This window comes from Danio aesculapii, chromosome 16 (assembly GCF_903798145.1).
Source record: "Danio aesculapii chromosome 16, fDanAes4.1, whole genome shotgun sequence".
Lineage (NCBI taxonomy): Eukaryota > Metazoa > Chordata > Actinopteri > Cypriniformes > Danionidae > Danio > Danio aesculapii.
The window spans coordinates 33689451-33694873 of NC_079450.1; the positions used below are offsets into that span (position 1 = coordinate 33689451).

Consider the following 5423-nt stretch of genomic DNA (forward strand, 5'->3'; position numbering starts at 1 on the left):
TATATATATATATATATATATATATATATATATATATATATATATATATATATATATATATATATTGTTGTAGCCTAGTTAACTTGATATTCATCATTCACTAATTAGTCAACTTCCACAGGTATTTACGACAGATGACAACTTGTTATTTAAAGCCACATACACCAGGTCACGCATGTCTATCGGTCTTTGTCAGGTGACGTCACGCTCGTAAACACCGAATTGCATTATGGGACATAGCCGCCATTTGTGTTGTATCCGAGTTAACGTGAGGTGTTGCATGGGTTTAGCGTCTTTCGCAGAGTAAATACAGTGTTACGTTCTTGTTGTGTTAAGGGCTGTAAGTTAATAACAAATCACGCGATCGAAAGGGTAAACAAATTATCACGACGACAGATATATTAAATTTCCCACTCAGAAGAAAGGATATTGAGAGACTGTAGCGGTGCATCGGGTGCCCTGGCCTGCTGCATTGAGACGCAAAATATATCTTTTGCTGGCATATCTCCGTTTATGCTCTGGACGTTTTCACAAAGGTAAGTACGTAAGAACATTTAAGTAACTTTACAATTGTCATTGCTTTAGCTTCAAATACTTATTTTAATTCAGTGTTACACTTTAGTATTGGGGGTAGAACTGCATTTAAATCTTAACAAATCAACTTAGTGCATATGGATTTAAGATTGTGAAGTAATCGATTGTTAAAATGTTGTAAAATACTTTTGAAATCTTAGTTACAACTTACATTTGCTGATTTACTCACCCCCTGTCAAAAAGTACATTTTCGACTTATTTTCTAAAACAAATAAAGGTTTTTGTTGAAAACATTACATGAAATATTTTAAACTTTCAGACTGCAGTTTAAGAAAATAAATATATTGGATGACAAAGGGATGAGTAAATGATCAGTAAATGTTCTTTCTGGGAGATAATGTTTTAAAAGTTCAAAATTTAATTCACGTTTGCTCAAACTGTCATATTTCCATAAGCACGTAGTATTATAGTACATTTGTTTTTACTTATTCTTTCTATGTGTAATTTTTTGCTGTATATACTGTATAACTTTGCTGTATAACTTGTCATTGCCAGCCAACCTGCATATAAGATGATGGAAACTGACCCAGACTGAGCACCATCTCTACATCTAGGCCACACAGATACTACACAGACAGACACTGCACACTCTGCAATACAAACTAAGAGAAGGAAATAAAACCAACACTGCAGTCAGCTGAAGATGTGGACGAACAACATGTAGAGGAGGAGACACGTGAGGTTGAAGATGGTGAGAGACACAGATGAGGAGACACAACACTAAGGAGGTAGCCGAGACAAACTGAGTGTAAATTGTGTTTGGACAGATGTGTAGAAGTGAACCGCCTGTTTGGAGGAGAACTGACAGCTGCTGTGTGAACTTGAATACAGGATGTCTGATGGATTTTGTGACAAGAATGATGCTCAAGTACCTAACAGTAAAAAAAACACAAAATCTTAATAACAAGCACTGACCCATCAACATGATACTGGATTGTGAAGGTGAAGATGTCACATTACAGCAGAGGATTGTAACTGTCTGTTGTGCTCAACAAACCAATGTCCCACTGTAGTGTAGAAGAGCTGTAGTTGTCAATAAGAGTTAAAAGCCCAGGTCTAGAAATGCATTCTGTGCTTAATTGATGCATTCTTTGCAAATTCCTTCCCATTTTTGTAGCTTTGTTTCTTTCACTGTGTGTATGAGTGTGTTTTGCTGATGTTTCATCCTGTCTCATGTAAACAATATGATGCATTACTCCAGAAATGAATTTTCCCTCAGTGCCTGAATAAAAATATCATTTGTATTAATGTAAATAAATGGAGGATGACTTAAAATGTGTTGTTAACTCATTTATTGTTCTTCACAATAACAAAACTGGTACATCAAAACACAAGGTAAGCAGTTATTACTTGAACTGAATAACCCTTTAAAGAACTGAGACGAGTGCTTTTGCTCACAGTTAAACATTAGATCAGTCAGTAGTTTGAGCTGAATAGATATTTCACCCACAAATTTAAAGTGACTTACTATGTATATGCCATCAAGTGGTTCTAAACCTCTATGAGGTTATTTTTTCTCTTTACACTAATAAAGATATGACGAAGGCTGAAAATCTAACCACTGACTCCATAGTAGGAAAACCAACAAATCCAATGGAAGTCAATGGTTACAGGTTTTATTTAATGTTAAATATTAACATTAAATAAATATTTAAATATTTAAATATTAATGTAAATATTGTAAATATTTAATGTTTTTTTGTTGTTGTTCTCTGTGCACTCAGTGTATTTGACTAAATAAAATTATAATAGTATTTACATGTTTTCTTCTGTTGCTTTCATTACATTTATTGTTCATATTTGTAAAATAATTTGGATACAAACATCTTTCCAATAGTTTGTTAATGTAAATATTAGATGTAACTAATGAAATAAAAGGAAAAACTGCAATAAATAATTAAAAATACTTACTGTGATTTAATGGTGTTTAAACTAAAACAACGTATATTAAGACATTGATTATATACAGTCTGACATGTCAGCAATGGGAAGGCGGCAGAGCACTCCCTTGGTTTGCAATTAATTTAAATGGATCTATATCCTGAATGTAAGACAGTTTATCAAAAAGACGGTCCCTGGCATCTTTGTTTAGTTTATTGCGGTCCCGTGAACTCTCGATTTTCTTGTACTTCTCCAGCTTGACCCTTTTTTGGCATGAATCTCTCTTGCGTTATTATGTGTCTCTCAAGTTGTCTCGGGAAGCGATACCATTAAAATGGCGCAGGTGTGACGTCACACACAACAAACACACGTGACTGACAAAGACCGATTCAAGACTTCCTGGAAAATCTTCCATTTCACGCAACACTGATGTGCTTATGCCATATACTCAAGCAATGTCATATAAGCATTTGTACTTATACAATCTTCCACATACAGTCAAGCCCGAAAATATTCATACCTCAGGGATATAAATAATATTGGGATTAACTGGTTGTAAACACAACCAATCAAGATACAAATCACAAACTATTACAAATTCTGTCAATTACCAATTGCCCATAGTATGGCTGCATAATATTAGAGAAAAAAAATCTCATTTGCAATATTTTGTTCACAATGTGAAATATATTTCACCAGATGGATTGGATTAAATAACTATTTGTGAATATTTTTTTAGAATGGTTGAGGTGAGTTAGGTAAGTCCATCTGCACACATTATTATAAACTAGTTAAAGTTAACTTTAAACAAGATGTTTGGGGAAGAAAACATTTAGCATTGGCTGCTACTTTTGTCTGGTAAGCCCTAATGCCAGTCAGACAAATATTTAACAGGGTGGTCCTCTTCGATATTATATTTTTTAATGTGTAATGTAGCTGTGTGAACATAAACAACATCTCTGAATGTAATGCGCTCAAAGTTCAATGCAAAGGGTGACATTGGCTTTTACAGAGTTAGCTTAGCAAAGTCTACAGTGAACAAAGTTTGGGGACTACAAAAAAACACATCCGGGTTAACGAAGTCATAAATCCTTCAAGTTACACATATACACCCTGCGCAGTGAAGGAGTGTAGCCAGAGGCGCTGTAACGTTATAGCAGAGAAAGCTAAAATGCCATCCAAATGCTGCTATTTTCACAGAGCTTCTTCTGTTTCTGTATTTCGGCTTTGTGACACGACACAAAGAGAGAAGTGTGTACAATTTATTAAATATTTATTTAATTATGTTACAGAGAATTACAAAAGAGATACATAGCTCTAGCATTTGACAAAGGATAGCTTCCAGAATCTCTCCCAGTTCAGTGCTGTATTCGGTTTAAAAACTTCTCAAAGAAGGAGCAGCTCCAACCATAAAAGAGGAAGCTGTGAATTGTGAGCCAACACCATAGACTGTAAAATATATGGACGGAGCATCCGTGACGTCACCCATAGGTTTCTGAACACTGCAAAAGAAGCTACTAGTAGGCGCGGCCAACCGTCGCCATTTTGTTCGCGCGTCATCGCACCCACGGCGGGATACCAAACAAGGGCAAAGAGGCGGAGAGTGGGCGGAGCTACAGACGCCTGCTGGCACTTTGCTTAGACCTAGCAGACAGACTTTACTTTGGGAGAAACGCTTGATACTTCATTACCTGCGACTCGTTTGTGTTCTGACCACATGTGCTTGGCTGTACACTATATCAATAAAGTGTTTAGACTTTTAAAAACACTGTAGTAATACAGTGAGCCACTAAACATTGTTCTTATGACGTTTTTCTACAGGAGGAAAACGCGAATTACTTCCAAACACTTCAGATGTGTGTGTGTGTTAGTAAATGCAAGACTATTGATGAACTCCAGCATAACACTGCATGATAACGCTTCAGATGACTATTCTAGAGCCTACAGCTAATCAATCTGTCACATTCTGGAGTGCTTTACGGGTCTAAAGAAAAATATTAATGATAAATGATCTTAAATAAAACAAATACATTTATAGAGATGGTATACAAGTATATAACTTTACTCACAAGGGAAACGAGGCCACGTGAATGGCTTGTGAGCACAATTAAGTGCACACAGCATCCCATATCATCTGATAATTGTAAAAAATAAGGCAGCTGACTGTGTAAAGCCACATAAAACAGAACAAAAATACGATGAATATGCCGAGATCAGTGACTAATCTGCCGGATTCAGCTGAGGTGAAGTGACGGCGACCAGCGAGACCTAGCTGTCATTCAAGTGGCCACGCCCTTAATTATGCAAACTTAATATAACCTAAAATAAAGGAAATGGATGAGTTATAAAAAAATTCACCCCCTCACAGTTGTCATGGAGGGTAATAATAGCTATATGAACCAAAATTGTTCTTTGTACCAGGCTGTAAACACCTTTTTTCTGTTGTAAAGTTGGCCATTCTAACAGTGGGCTCAATTGCAACTTGCTCTATTATGGAGCCAGGACTAGCGGAATTTTGATGAATTGCAGTTTCAGTTACTTCCGTATTACCTTCCCGAGAGAGAGCGGGAGGTTGCCGCTTGGCCAACACCTGTAAGTATTTTTATTATTTGTTTAAATTGATCAATTACATGCATAGTTTCTAGTATTAACGGTATGTTGTAGCAAGGATGTAAACAAGGATGTAAACAATGGGAAATGCTGTTTGACACCGTTAACAATTTAGCTACAAATTCATGTTTGTCCGTCAAACCGCTATAAACACTCACAATCTTCAGCAGCGCTGCAGTGTCTCTCTACATGACCACTTTCTGTGCATTCTCAAATAACAAACTCGCAAAAGATATGAGAATGGTTTATATTTCTTACACTTAAAACCCAAATATATATGAAAGACTTGTCAGGTTTTATTTTATTTTAGTTCAGCTGTGTTATTTTCTGTCTGATTC

General features: G+C 36.0%; 1 long non-coding RNA gene across 1 annotated transcript; it reads left to right on the forward strand.

The window, feature by feature from the left end:
* Positions 1-273: 273 nt before the first annotated feature.
* LOC130242823 (uncharacterized) lies at positions 274-1869 on the forward strand. Its single transcript, XR_008839096.1, has 2 exons — positions 274-536; positions 1090-1869. It is a non-coding gene; the product is annotated as an uncharacterized LOC130242823 (long non-coding RNA).
* The last annotated feature ends 3554 nt before the right edge of the window (positions 1870-5423 follow it).